This window comes from Phascolarctos cinereus, unplaced genomic scaffold (assembly GCF_003287225.1).
Source record: "Phascolarctos cinereus isolate Bilbo 61053 unplaced genomic scaffold, phaCin_HiC Scaffold_4;HRSCAF=312, whole genome shotgun sequence".
NCBI lineage: Eukaryota > Metazoa > Chordata > Mammalia > Diprotodontia > Phascolarctidae > Phascolarctos > Phascolarctos cinereus.
This window is the reverse complement of record NW_027555847.1, coordinates 656,212,777-656,228,291: the sequence shown is the minus strand read 5'-3', so window position 1 is coordinate 656,228,291 and position 15,515 is coordinate 656,212,777. Positions and strand designations below refer to the sequence as shown.

The window sequence follows — 15,515 nt, the reverse complement described above, 5'->3', positions numbered from 1 at the left end:
TTATAATGGCCCATATATCATAAAATTATTTCCCTGATCCATGTAACATAAATCTGTATATTCACTTTTTCCTTCTCAATAAACAGTAGCAAAAATACCCAAAACACTGATGATCTGGAGTGTGAGGAGACAGCTGGGGAAAGAGAAAGAGGGAGAGAATGGTAGACTGACCCTCAGTCCCAAAGGCAATGACAGTCAGAAAGGAAAGGAAACAGAGCATGGAGGTGTGGCAGATCTCCCCTTTCTGCCCTCCCTCTGTTGTCCTTGCTTCCTCATCTTCTTACCCTACCCTCTCTTTTTCATTTGAGGCCTTGCACTTCTCCTCATATTCTTCTCATTATATTCTAGATAATAGCAGTTCTATCATTTTATGCAGTACCAGCCTGTCATTTAATTAAAATCCGCAGTAAACTCCAGTACTGCTGTTAAGAATTGGTCCAGAGCTTCATTATCAGCCTGGCCTCCCTTATTGAGAATGATGTATTCCACAGGCCCCCTGGCCTCTCCTCAGGACCAGAATTTGCAGATCCTATTCAGAGGGACTGAACAACATACTTCCATTCAGGTTCTTAATACAAAATTTTAGTTTGAACTGCTATTAGCCAGTGGCACGAGCCACCTTCGAATGAATCTTCAAATTGGAAAATATTGCTTCTCTATCTGTCGGGGAGAGTTTGCAAATGGAATAATTTAGTATGGTTTGTAGCTATTTTGATGAACGCCTCACATAGACACTTTCCCATAACCACTCTCCTGGTCACCACCTCTTCCACTGGCTCTTCCTGCAAATCCTCCTCTGGATCCCCACTGCTGCTGCTGCTGCTGCTATTGCTCCTTTGACATGGCTACTTTTATTTCCCATTTACTAAGACCAACATTGTGATATTTCATTTCTATTGTTTTCTTCACTGGTTCTTCTTCCTTAAAAGTAATGAAGCAGAATCCACGCCTCTTGTTGATCTTGTCATCCATGGGGAGCTCTATAGATTCGACATCACCAAAACCACCAAAGTTCTCCCTTATTTTCTCTTCAGGTGTATCTGCAGAAAGGCCACCAACAATTTTTTTTAACAGGTTCTTTTGTTTTCATGGCTTTAGCCCTTTTAGGATCAATCACTTTGCCATTCAATTTGTGTTCTTTCTGGTCCATGACCTTATCTACACTCTCAGATTCTTTAAATAGCACAAAGCCAAAACCCCTTGATCACCCTGTGGTTGGATCTAACTTCAGAGTGCAGTCTACAACTTCACCAAATTTGGCAAAGTAGTGCTTCAGATCTTTCTTTGTACTGTCCTAGCTAAGGCCTCCTATAAACATTTTCCATTCTTCCTGCTGTGCCTTCGCTGCTTCAGAGTGCCGTGGGGAGGAGTGTGAATGGCCTTCATCCTCCTCGTTCTTACTGGCATCGATCTTGGCCCCCTCAGACTTGGCACTGGGATGCCCCAAGGCCGCCAGCACCGCTGCCGCCACCCCTTCCCCGCCGAAATGCCCCTCAGTGTGACAATCTTTCCACAGCTGTTGTAACAGTGGATATTCCTAACTTTTGTCATCTTTGCCAATTCAATGGAGCAAATTCAATTTGGAGAAAATTTTACATGTTTAGTAATTTACTATTCCTTGGCTCATATTCTTTGACCACTTATCCATTAGGGAATTGCTATTAGTCTCATATATTTCTGTTAGTTCCACATATATATATATATATATATATATATATATATATATATATATATATATATATATATATATATATATATATATATAATACACATGCACACAGACACACACACACACACACATATATATAGGATATTATACCCTTTAAAAAGAGATATTTGTTATTCATTGTTTCCCAGTTGGCCATTTCCTTTTTCATCCTGGTGATGATGGTCATTTTATTCAGGCAAAATATTTTCAATTTCATGTAATGGAGATTATCTATTTTTAATTTGATGATCAGTGCAATCCACCTATCACTCTCTCTCAGCTATACCTATGAAAAATAACTGGTCCTAGTTTTTAATATTTAAATATTAGTATTAATTTATATAACAAATTAATGATATTTAAATATTAATATTTAACATTCAAGTCACATGTCTATTTCAAGCTTATTAGGATATATGGGGTGATTAGCCTAAGGCATTTTTTTGCCAAATTGCTTTCCAATATAAACTTATGTCTTCCTGACTTCAGGTCCATCACATTATCTATCCACTGCAACACCTCTAGCATTTATATATCACTTTAAGGTTTGCAAAGTCCTGGATTACTTCATCACTTGACGAGACTCAGTAAAAGTGTAGCTTGCATTGTAGTGTGAGAATGAACATTTTTCATTCCTTATCTTCCTAAGACCCAGCTCAGTCATTACTGCTTCCAAGAAGCCTTCTCAGATTCCACAGACTAGAATAGATCTCTCTGCACAATGTCTCTTCCCACTGCTTGACCTCTAGGCACTTACCATGAGACCTTTGTCAGTTTTGGGGTTGTTGGAAGGGAAAAAAATTATTTGTATGTATGTATGTATAGATAGATAGGTAGATATATAGATAGATAGATAAATGGCACAATGTGAGTTGAAGATTAAGTGGTCATATCTGGAAAATAAAATTAAAGGATGAGAGAGGATTATACTAGAAGAAGAAGAAGGGGAGAGATAGAATGGGGTAAATATTCTCAAAAAAACAGAAAAGAAAAGGCTCTTACAATGGAGGCAAAATGGGGGAAGGTGAGAGGGAATGAGTGAATCTTATTCTTATAGGATTTGGCTTATGGAAGGAATAACATACACATTCAATTGGGTATGGAAATCTATCTTCCCCTCTGGGAAAATAGGGGGAGAAGGGGAGAAGAGAGCAGGGGGATGATAGAGAGGAGGGCAGATTGGAAAAGGGGGTAATCAGAAGCAAATATTTCTAAGGAGGGACAGGGTCAAAAGAAAGAATAGAATAAATAGGAGGGCAGGAGAGGACTAAGGGAAATAGAGTTAGTTTTTCACAACATGTTTACTATGGAAGTGTTTTGCATAACTACACGTATAACGTATATTGATTTGCTTGCCTTTTCAATGCGGGTGGGGGGGAGGGAGGAAGGGAGAAAATTTGAAACCTAAAGTTTTAAAGACATGTGTTTAAAAAAATGTTTTCACATGCTACTGGGAAATAAGAAATACAGGAAATGGGGTACAGAAGTCTATCCTGGCCTACAGGAAAATAGAAGGGGAAGGGGATAAGAGAAGGGGTGGGTGAGGGATAGAGAGAGGACAGACTAGGGGAAGGGATATTCAGAATGCATGCCATCTTGGGGTGGGGGGAGGGGTGAGATAGGGTGAAAATTTGGAACTCAAAATCTTGTGGAAGTAAATGTTGAAAACTAAAAATAAATAAATTTATATTAAAAAAAGAAATGATAAATGAAAATTGCATGAGACAAAAGAGTTGATGTCCCAGTTAAAAAAAGATAGAATAAATAAATAGAGAAGAAAAAACATCAAACCCCCAAACCCCAAGATATCAAGTATAAGCAGTCAGATGGCCTTGTAAGCCTTCTAGGCCATAAGGACTCCAAAGACTGTCTTCTCTAATTGTCTGAAGTCTTAGAAGCAGCAAAAAAATGGCTCCATATGGGTTAGTGAAGACATAAAGAGAGAAAGAAGAAGCAAAGGAAGGAAACCAAGAGTAGTTACTCAGAAAGTTGTTAGGTTATTGTTGTTTGTTCTTCATTCTTAAAGAGGACCATGACATTGGGAAGGTGATGCCATGACTTACAAGTGAATTGGATTTAAGTGAAGGAGGGCTGTGCAAAGTCATCAGCCTCACTCTCTCCTCCTAAGCCATCTGGCTGCAGTGGTAAGATATAGGTCAGGAGGACTGGAGATGGCCCAGAGGAAGTGTGAGACCTTGGCCTTTTTAAATTAAGGGCTTTTCCAGGTCTCAGTTTGACTGAGGCAATGCCCATTCAGTGATTAGGGTTAAGTAAGCAATGAAGCAAAGAGTGGCCTCTTTTACCTAGTTAAAAAAATCAGTCTGGGAGGGGAGGATACCCAGGGTTTCTGGACAAAAGAGAAACAATTAGTATTATACTCTTATCCACCAGGGCCTAAACAATGACCAAGTGAAGTTTAGGCTGGGACTTATTGTTGGCCAATCTATGAGAGCTGGAGTGATTTGAGTTTAAAGAAATCACTGAGGATATTAACAGCACCTACTTCACAGAGTTGTTATGATCAGATGAGGTGACATTTGTAAGATACTTAGCACAAGGCCTGGCACATAGTAGGAACTAATAGACACATAATAGCTGTCCTTTCCCTTCTCCTGCCCCAGATATTTTAAACAATATATGCAAAACTGAACTCATTGTCTTTCCTTCTAAATTCTCCCCTCTTCCAACCTACCCTATTACTATAGAGAATGCCAGCATCCTCCCGTGTCCCAGTCTGGGATCCTAAGTGTCATTCTTTTCTCCCTTGGCACTGCCTCCTTCATGGACGTAAGGCGTATGTTGTTTGGAGGTCAAGTTTAGAGTATAATCACTCCTATGCACTACACTGTTGACATAGATTGGTGACAGAAGCATGAATCCTGAGGCTTGCAGTTTCCTTGAGGTAGGCAGAGAGAAGAGGAGTCCTCTCTTCTCCCTTGGGAAACTTTCCTAGGGAAGGAACATGACTATCATGAAGCGTTGGGGGATGGAGGGATGGTAAGGTTGTGGACCAGCTGGCACTAGAAGAGAAAGAGGACAGAAGGTGGGAAGCAACACCCCTCCCCTCCCTGGGAAGGATGTGGGAATGAGGAGTGCTGTCCTGGTAGTTGGGTGCTAGTTCCAGCTTTAGACAGAAGGAAGGAGAGAGTGAGCAAGAAGAAAAGGAAGAGGGTATAAAGAGAGAAAGAAAAATGATGGAGAGAGGGAGCAGAAATGATGGGGTAATGGGACCTGGACACCTAAAAGGAAAAGATTATGTCTTTGAAAGCAACCCAATACCTGAATTTTCCCATACATTTCAGCAGCCCAGATCCCTGGCACCTCTGCCCAAGGCAACTGGCCCACCCCAGGCCACCTACTTGATATCTCTTTCAGTGTTGCACCTGATCCATTCCAGACTGTTTACTGTTCCTTAATTCCATCCAGATTCCTTTCATTGTCCTTTTTTTGTATATAAGCATCAATTTCACCCCCATTAAGTTCCAAGTTCACTAGGAACCTTGACTGCTACTACTGACATTACAATAAACCTTGCCACTTGATTGAAGATGGTGTGTTTTTTTGTTTTTTGTTTTGGCTAGGCAGTGGGGTTAAGTGACTTGCCCAGGGTCACACACTAGTAAGAGTTATGTGTCTGAGGCCGGATTTGAACTCAGGTCCTCCTGAATCCAGGGCCGATGCTCTATCCGCTGTGCCACCTAGCTGCCCCTTGGAAGATGGTTTGAGTAGTGAATTCGTTCCAGCTAGATGCTGCCCTGTACCCTGACATCTCAGGGTACCCAGCAACCCCCAAACACATCAGAGATGGAGAGAAAAAGGGATTTTGATGACAGCCCACAGCTTCTTTCTTAGGTGAATCAAAGTCAAGTCCTAAGCTTCCTGGCCTACCTTATTCCTTGGGCTATCCCTTTTCCTTTGCTTCATCTTTATTAGCCTCCCCCTTGTGATCATTCCCCTCATTCCCTCCCAAACTGAGCATTAGGGACCCTCCAGATTAAGTCCTGTATTATCCTTAACCTCTTCCCCAGGGCAGATTGGCCATTTTCTATATGTCAGCCAGTCTACCAGACAACCCCCAATTACCTGAATCACTATTTTGTGAGGATAGGCTAAATACAGGTTAAAAGTATCCTTAGGCTGTGAATGACTTAGCTATTCTCAACAATGCAATGATCCAAGACAAGCCCAAAGGACTAATGATGAAGCATGCTATGTGCCTCCAGAGAAAGAACTGATATTGATTGAATACAGACTGAAGCATGAAATTTTTCTTTCATTTTTTTCTTTTATTCTAGTCTTGTACAAAATGACTAATGTAGAAATATTTTACGTAATTGCACATGTATAACTTACATTTGATTGCTTACAGTCTCAGGGAAGAAGGAAGGGGGAGGGAAAGCGGGGAGTGAGGGAGATAGAATTTGGAACTCAAGACTCAAAACGAAGAAAGTCTAAAAAGAAAAGTAAAATCATCCTTAGTACAGGTAGCAGAAAGATGATATTCTCAATATTAGCAAAATTTATTGAAAGCATCATTATCATAACAAGGAAGAAAAAACCTGAAGCCATAAATTTCAAAGTTATTGTTCCTAAGAGTGTGAGGAAGATCAATATGAGGCTCCAGGCAAGCCAGTTCTTCCAATCCTCATTGAGAATAAACCCTGTGGAGCAGACCAAGGCTTGTTACCTCTTAGATCCTGGTCCCAGGTAGACTGTAGATTCCCTTTCCCATGCTCTCCTCTAGGAAGTCTGGAACCACTTGTCTCTTCTCTTATCCCCAGTTATAGCCAATAGCTGACTTTCTCCACCCCTCTGGATTACCTGACACACCAAATTATATGCAACCTGTTGCATCCTCAGGAGCCTTTTCATCTCCTTACTCTTAAATTCCTCAAGAAATCTCTGGGCCACTACACATGTGAAGAAAAGCAATCCACATGCTGCTATGGGAACCTAGGGTGCGTCACACTTGTCTTTGAAAGGGAAAAAAGGATACTTGGGGTCAGGACATCCAGAGATTGGAGTAAGAACAGAATGAGGACAGGGCGTTAACACCCAATGAGTATTTTATGAGGACTGCCCTTTTATATTGTCCAATTATCCTTCCCCCATCTCAGCTCCAGGTCAACATTACCTTGGCAACTGTGCCGGGTCCACAAAAAACAAATACAAACACCGACTTCCAGTGACAAAATCACTGTCAGGATCCCATTCAGATACCACCAAAATTTCCTTTTCTGAAGATATTCTGAAAGAGGATGGAAGAGTCAAAGACATAACCACTCAGACTCTCCCCTACCCTCTGGACTATAAATTCTGACTGAAGGGCTCAGGAGCTCCCAAAAGACTGGGAATGGGAGTTTTCTCCAACTAAATCTGTCTCATGGAAGATGACCACTGGCCCAACTCTCCAGGTGAACTGAGAAAGTACTGAAGTGGAGAGATGTGAATCTGTTGTGATCCCATGGTTCCCAAAGACAGCTCATTGCCACTTATTTTCACCCATGTTTTCTTATACAGAGGACATTCCAGAAGAGGGTAGAGATCACCAGCCTCAGGAATAGTAGTGTTAGTGGGAAGATCCAGGGACTCAGGGACAATTCCTTAGCCCAGTCACAGACCCCTGAGGAAAGAGGAGCTCTAAGACTGAGATATGTCTTGCACCCCTTTAAATTTTCTGTTATAAGCAAAGCACCCCAGAAAATCCCAAATGGTGTTTATTATATGGGTTACTGGTGCTATTGTTGGGTTAATGCATTAGGGGAAGGGTGGAAGCACCCAGTGCTCATATCCCTGTATCTTCCCTGCTCAAACTGGCCCATAGGTCTCAAAACAAATTCCTTGACCTGGCTTTTCATCATACTTACCTCTCATGGTGAGTAAGAGAAATGTAGAGAGTAAATATGATATTATCCACAAGCCAATGATATTCCTCATCATATTTCCTAACTGGGGATCCATTGCAATAGTCTCTTCCTCACCTGAAACATATCATGCCAACTCATTCAAAGGGATAATGTTTCTACCAGTGACATTTTTCTTATTAATTTATTAGCCATTAACATAATGTATGTGTCAAATAAATGCAGTAGTTTCTCATATGAGAATAATATCATCCCCTCTGCACATCAAAATAACATCAAGGTAACCAATTTTGTTGCCAAATTTAGTCTTAATCTTCCTGTGCTTCTGTAATCCCATGGCACATTCCTGATTAAGATTATGGGTTCTGTCAACGTATTTGAAAGCCCAAAACATTCCTTAGTCAAATTAGTTTGGGAACTTCTAGTCTTTGGCACCTCCTCTGTTCTACTAATATAGTAACTGTGTGGTAGTGGTGATGGTGGTGATGGTGGTGGTGGTGGTGGTGGTATGTGTGTGTGTATGTGTTGTGTATATATGTGTTGCCTCACTAGAAGCTGGGCAAAATGATGCTTCTTTTACACCCCTCCCTTGCTACTTTCTTCTTTCTTCCTTGGTTTCCCCTTTTTCTGTCTTCCCCTCCCAATCTTCCCACTTCCTTTCTTTTTCACCTTGTGTTGAAACCTGAAAAATTGCCATTGGAACCTAACAAAATAGTGAGAAAGAAATGGGATTAGAATCTCTCCTCTACATAAGTAAGAGGTGTCAGGTGGAGAAGAAGAATAAGACAAACCAGCATCTTACCTAGAACATATCTTTCATAGTGTGTTCTCCCAGACCTACTTAGGACTAATTTTCTTGATTTCAGACCAGAGATACAAACTCCTTTTCCACACTGGTCTAACCCCTTGGATTTGGTTACCCTTGGCACTGCGGTGCAACATGCTGTTCATACTCTCTCAGAGTGGAAAAACAGCTTTTTTTTCTCCTTAGATGGGCCTAATCAGGAGTGATCACAAGATACCAGGAGACAGGATTCAAAGTCTTGTCTCACCAGAAATCAGAACAAATCTGTTCCCTCATTCTTATGTAATGTATAAAAAGTATGAGAGACATATCTGGGTAAGTAATCATTTTATTAATTATGTCTAGCAAATAACTAACAAAATTAAGGTCATTTAGCCATCTCTCATAAGCCAAAGATGGATCATAGACCCTACTGATGCTAATATGGCTTTGGAAGAGTGAGTGTTCTCCACAGATGGCAATCAACTCTGATTAGTTAACAATTATTGAGGAGAATGAATGTTATAATAAAAAGTGGACCTATTCTAATGACAGGCTAGGGGAAATGTGACTTTGATTATATCACTCTTACTCCCAGGCCATCTCCAGTCCCCTCCTAGACAGAAGATCTATCCTCTCCCACCCAAACTTAAGTAGAATACAACAGGGCTTCTCCTGTTGGGTGGGATCTGAACAGACTGAGGAGATTGTCAAACCTAATCTCATCATCAGCCCTATTCTTCGGGGGCTGATTTGACCTAGTAGAGAATGAGGAAATGGGAAGGGAAAAACCCTGGATCCCCCCCATAATAATTGGTTATTAATGTCAGAGAGCAATAACTTCTTTCACTTGGTTCACACATTGCCAAAATCACACACAGCCTTGTAAGCCTTCTAGAGCATAAGGACTCCAGAGTGTTTTCTCCAATTGTCTGAAGCCTTAGAAGAAGAAAAAAAAAAGGCTCCATATGGGTTAGTAAAGACATGGAGAGAGAAAGAAGAGGCAAAGGAAAGAAACCAAGAGTACTTACTTGGAAAGTTGTTAGGTAATAAGAAATTGAACAACTTGAAAGATTATGGGAAGGAAAAAGAACAGAATGTCTCAGCTTTCTCTTTCTCAGCTTTCAGTGATTCTCCTACTCCATAATTAGGCCCTAGAAAACAAACAAACAAAAAAGTAATGACATGCCTGATCTCTCTCTGGGTAGGAGGGCAGCATTAGTGATCTCATGGGGAAGCAGTTTAAAACTTCTCTGAAAATTTTGGGATTTGGAGTTTTGCTCATTTTCCTGCCCAGGGAAATAGTGGAAACTAACAGATGAGAATGATGCAACCCCAGAGATGGCTTGAATGATCAGGAATTTCAGGAAAGAGATGGAGGCCAACACTGATTGTGGCAGATGCGGTGGAGATGGTGTTGAGCATGGCACCAGGGCAGCCAAGGTCTTCATCTACCCCAGGGAGATGGGATGGTAGCACCAAAGTAGAAGATAAGCCTGATCATTAATGGACATCCTCCTCATCCCCAGCCATGAATCCAGGTGAATGAAGAGGTATCTTTTTTCTCCTCTCACTGTCTCTTCCTTCTTCCATTCCATCCTTTTGGGAAGAGACTGAAATCCAAAATTTCCTGTTCCATTTAAGCTGTTTTTCAACGTTTAAAAGCAGTTTGTTAAGCTTGGTTTCTCTAGATCAGGTCTGCACAATACATAGCCCTCAGGCCACTTGCAGCCCACCAAAGGATTTTGGGCAGCCTGCCACTGCCCACTCTCTCCTGTTTCTCACATGACCTGTGGCAAGCAACCATCATCAGTCTGTCTCCAGTGACCTATACTTAGAAAGTGAGCCCCTAAAAACCTAACTTCGGCCTAAAGAAGTTTAGCCTATTTCAGTTTTGGCCCTTACCTACTGCCAAGTTGTGCAAGTCTACTCTAGACAAGAGAAATCAATCTCCATTGTGCCCTTGGGTTTGTATACCCTGAAGCTGCCCCATGGGGCAGGGGTTTCAAGCTGCCCTGGTAGTCAGATTGACACTTTAGGATTGAAACTGTGGGGCTGGAGCTTTAGCCCGAGGCTCTTTCTTCTGGTGAGAGGGCCAGAGAAGGAAGAGCTGGGAAAATGACCAGTGTTCCCCTGAATCTGAGGCATGTGGAGATGAAGACTAGAGTAGCTGGCCCTGGGAACTATTGAAAATCCCATTAGCTGCTGAAATGAAAGGAGAGAGAACTCTCTCCCACTGTGCTTTCCTAAGGTCCCAGACATGCAACCTCTGTCTTTAATCTTATTCACTACCTGTGAGTGTGAGAGTGGAATGGGGGGTAGAGACCTCCCTGTAGAAGGACTTAATGCTTTTCTTATCATTTTTGCTATGTGTAGTTAACTATATGACCACAGTATGCTGAGATTTAATTGATTGGCAGAAGAGATTTTAAGAACAGGTAGGGCCTCTAGAGTTATCACGTCCAACAGGATATTTTGATCCTGTGTATTCAGTGGTGGCCCTTCCACCAGATCTCCAGCCTGCTCTCCTGCCTTGAAGAAGGGGAATAACATTATTCCTTTTCCTCCAAGCACCCTTCTCCTAACCTCTTTTAGAGGACTCCACACCTTTTGGTGAACAGAGGCACCTAAGTGATGCAGTGGATAGAGCACTGAACCAGAAGTTTTCCAAAAAAGATACAGGCCTTTCTGAGTTCCAGTCTAACTTTAGATTTATTAGCTATGTGAACCTGGGTAAGTCACTTAACCTTTGTCTCAGTTCCCTTAACTGTAAAATGGGGATAATGATAGCATTTATTCCTAGGGTTGTTGTGAGGACCAAATGAGAAATCTACAAAGTGCTTAGCAGTATCTGGCACACAGTAGGTGCTTAATAAATGTTTGTTTCCTTCCTTCCTATGGAAAATGAAAATCTACCTAAACTCATTCCCCAATAACAAACTCTGCTCTGCTCATAACCCTCCCCCATCCCAATGATTCTAAACCCCTGGTCATCATTCAAGCCCTATTCTCCATCCCCCATGGTCTGATCCCTTATTCCCATTCCCCTCAGCCCCACCCAGTGTCCCATTCTGCAGTTACCCACTCTTTCAGCTGTCTGATATGTCTGCTCCAGAGACAGTAAACTTACTTTTATCTTCAAAGCTTTCCTTTCTCACTCCTTCCATCTTTTGCGTCTCACTGAGACCTGGCTCTTGATAACAGAATCTCCTTGGCCACCATTTGCAACACTGGCTGCACTTTCACTCATACTCCTTGCTCCTCATTTCTGTCTCCAGATTTTCTCTCTACTACTATCACTCAGTAATCTCTCCTTCTTTAAGGTTCACTTAGTCCATATTTACCACCCAATCATTTCCGGTAGTTGCTGTCCATAGACCTCCAGAACGCTGCCCTTTACTTCATGAGTTCAGTGCTTGAGTCACAGTCTCTCCTCAACTCCTGCTTTCACAGTAGGGAACTTCAACATATATGTTGATAGTTCCTCAGACACCCTTAACTCCTAGTTCCTCAACTTATTCATTCCCCATGTACTCCTCTATCCCATTTAAGCCACCCACAAATATCATCATACCCTTGATCTTGCCACTTCCACAGATATACCACTTCTGTGCTGATAAGCTTTGAAATTCCCTTATCTAATCATACTCTATTGTCACTTCATCTTTCCTTCTGCCTTGCGACCCCTAACCTTACTCTTCATTCACATCATGACCCCCGGTCTTTCAGTCACTCAGTTCTCTCCCAGGCAATCACTCCTCCACTAGCTACACTTTCCTCCTTTCCCCAGCTTGACCTCTTGGTGAATTGGTTTAAGTCTACATTGTCCTCTTCTCCTGAGTCCCTTATCTTCTCATCCTCTTATAAATCTTGCCCTTCCATACCTCGTCTTTGGATCACTCCCACTCTTTGCTTCCTTGACTGCTACACACTGCTGCTGAAAGAAGCTGGAGAAAATTATGAAACTGTGCTGACTAGGTTCTCTACAAATTTGTGTTATATAGCCTCAACTGGGGCTTAAGCAAGGCAATTCTTTTATAATTCCCATATCAATTCACTATCCCACTCTCCACAGTGGGTCTTCCAAACATTTTTTATACTTCTTAAAGCCTCCCATGGCTCCTCCTTCCCCCCACCCTCGTAGCTGAGAACCTTGACTCATATTTTACTGAAAAAAAATTGAGGTCATTGTTGGATAGCTCTCTTTTCACTCCTCCTCCTCATCTCACACCACTTAGATGCCTTCTGCTACCATCTCCACCCTTTTCCTTGCAAAGGCAAATTTCTCTCCATTCACATGTGATCCCATTCTAGTTCAGCAGATTGCTCCCTTCTATTATCCTAACTCTCTCATGCATCTTCAAACTCTCTATCTACAGGCTCCTTCCTTATTGCTTACAAACACCCATCCTCAAAAACCCCTCAGTAGATCCATCCATCCAGGCTATCTCTTCTCTTCTTTGGTGGCTAACTATGTCAAGAAGGTGGAGGCCATTGCCAGTTGTCCTGACCTATGTCTGGCCACTGGACTCTGATGACTCTGGAGGAGAGAATGAGGCTGATGACTTTGCAGAGCCCTGCCTTACTGAGCTCCAATTCACTTGCAAGTCAAGACACCACCCTCCTGATGGTGCTGGTCCTCTTTGAGAACAAAGGAAGAACAACACTGTGAGTAGTAATAGCTGCCACCCTGGGGACCCAATGGAACAGTGCCATTTGGACAATGCTGCTATTTCCTCCCTTCTCCTCCTCCTCTTATTCCTCTTCCTCCTCTTCCTCTTCTTCCTTTCCCCCATTTTCCTTCTCTTCTCCCTCTGTCATATCCTTACATGTGGTTATGATTGCTTATATTTCAGAAAGTATCTTGGGGTTTGGGAGTTGGACATTTATTCTTCTTCTCTATTCTATCTTTTTTCTTTTTATGAACTGGGACCATTAACTCTTTTGTCTCATGTAGTTTCCATTCATGATTTTTTTTTTGGTGAGGCAATTGGGGTTAAGTGACTTGCCCAGAGTCACACAGCTAGTAAGTGTTATGTGTCTGAGGCCAGATTTGAACTCAGTTCCTCCTGACTCCAGGGCCAGTGCTCTATCCACTGCACCATCTAGCTGCTTCTATTCATGATTTCTTGAAATATAGCTCTGATAAATCAGGCTTTGATAAAGCCCATTGGGATTCAGATAGAGCTACTTGACTACTTCTTTACAGCCAAGTCACTCTGGCTCTTAATTGTCTTGATTGTCTGCCTCAGTTCCCTCAACTGTAAAATGGGGGTAATGATAGCATTTACTTCCTAAGGTTGTTCTGAGAGCCATGTGTGACTGGAGTGGCAATTTGCTACTGAACTGATTATTCCCTAGTCCTAGTTAATCCCTTCCCCTCTAAGGCTCCTTCCATGGTCTCATTAGCCTTCCTTTCTTGCTCTGAACTTTCAAGAACTGGACTGCACCCCTCTCTCTCCATTATTTCAGTCCCTCATTCCCTGAGTCCCCTTGGTCCTGAAGTGCCTTCAACTCTCAAATTCCTTTAGCGCTGTTTTCCTGAGGCCTCTTGTCCATTCAGAAGCATAAAGCGGTTACAGGTTCTATTGGGGACCTGGTTAGAGTTTGCATTTTGTATCCATTTAGAGGTATCTGATATTGTGTGGCCTTGGGTCTCACAAAGAGAAGAGTTAATCATTGGTCCTTTCTCTCCAATAATAATAGTGATAAAGTTTTTGTACCACAATTGGAAAATTACAAAACATTTTACAGACATCACTTCAAATAAATCTCATAAGAATTCTGAGAAGTAGGTACTACAGGTTTTATTATTCCCATTTCACAGATGTGGAAACTGAGTATCAGAGTTTAAGGAATTTTCCCATAGTCACTGAGTTAGTGTCACCAGTGGGATGTGAGCCCAGATCTGCTTGATTCCAACTCTCTATGCACAAGCTCATTTATGCTCCACTCACTAGTGTCTCTCCCTCCACCCCAAATTCACACACACACACACACACACACACACACACACACACACACACACACTCCCCCATCCTCCAGCAGATCCCATGGATCTCCCAGGAAGACCTGTCCCAAGCCATCAGATTCACTGGTCCATTTCTAGAGGGGAGAGAGTGGGAAATCATAGTATTATGGAGTCACAAAGAGTGATGGGACCTTGGAGACAATCAAGTCCAACAGTCCCTCCCACCCCACCACTACAACCCACTCCACACTCACCCAATCTACACATTTTACCACAGAAAAAAAACAACCAAAAGACAGAAGGAGACATGGAAGGTCACATATGGTATTTGTGACATTGCCTACCTTGGCACCTAGGGGAGGTCTGCTAGAGTTGGGGTAGATTCTGTGTTCTACATAAAGTGAAAGTAAAAATAAAGTATAGGAAGTCAAGAAAAGTGAATCAGAAATTCTAGAAGCCCATTGGATAGGGGTGAGTCAGGTGACAGGGCTCGGAGACAGTCACCAAGTAGGCAGAGCTAGAACAGTATCTGGGTCTAGAGAGGTAAAAGACATCTTCAAATGGAGGCTGAACTATTAGCAGCCCTGTTGTAAAAGAGGGGATGAGTTGTGGCCATAGGCTATTGTAAAGGGTAAAGAGAGGCTCAGGAAAGAGCAGAGTGGTTGTACAAGGCAGTTATTAGGGACAGTCTCTGAGGGAGTCTTGGACTGGTGGTCTTTGGTGCCATGGGTTATTCTCCTGGTAGATAAACTCCTTGTGGCTCTCTGTTTCCTGTTATATTCTTTGATAAAGTAGCTTCTGGTAGGTGACTGGCCATAATTAGCTGGGCTGAGGGAGGAAGTAGCATGGAGACCAGGTCATGTGGTCATAGGATGGGGTGTGTGGGGGGGGAAGACATGACCAGATGAACTGCTTATCCAAACCCACAAGGTTTCCCCTCAGAACTCTGGAGTAGAAAAGATAAAGGTGGGAAATAAGGACTTAATGGATACCTACTGCATGCCAGTCACTGCTCTAAATGCTTTACATACATTATCTCATTTGATCCCCACATCAGCTCTGGAAAGTAGATGCTATTATTATCATCCCTATTTTGTAGTTGAGGAAACCAAGGCATATAAAGATTAAATAACTTGTCCATGGTCCCATAGCTAGTAACTGTCTGAGGCTGGATTTCAACACAAGTCT

At 42.2% G+C, this 15,515-nt stretch overlaps 1 long non-coding RNA gene and 1 pseudogene across 1 annotated transcript; both read right to left on the bottom strand.

Moving 5' to 3' along the window:
- Positions 1-672: 672 nt before the first annotated feature.
- On the bottom strand, positions 673-1,426 carry LOC110214270 (heterogeneous nuclear ribonucleoprotein D0 pseudogene; annotated as a pseudogene).
- A 4,547-nt stretch (positions 1,427-5,973) lies between these two features.
- On the bottom strand, positions 5,974-14,763 carry LOC110214306 (uncharacterized). Its single transcript, XR_002326251.2, has 5 exons — positions 14,672-14,763; positions 9,388-9,510; positions 7,576-7,689; positions 6,843-6,956; positions 5,974-6,369 (listed from the first exon to the last, which is right to left on the bottom strand). It is a non-coding gene; the product is annotated as an uncharacterized LOC110214306 (long non-coding RNA).
- Between the last annotated feature and the right edge of the window lie 752 nt (positions 14,764-15,515).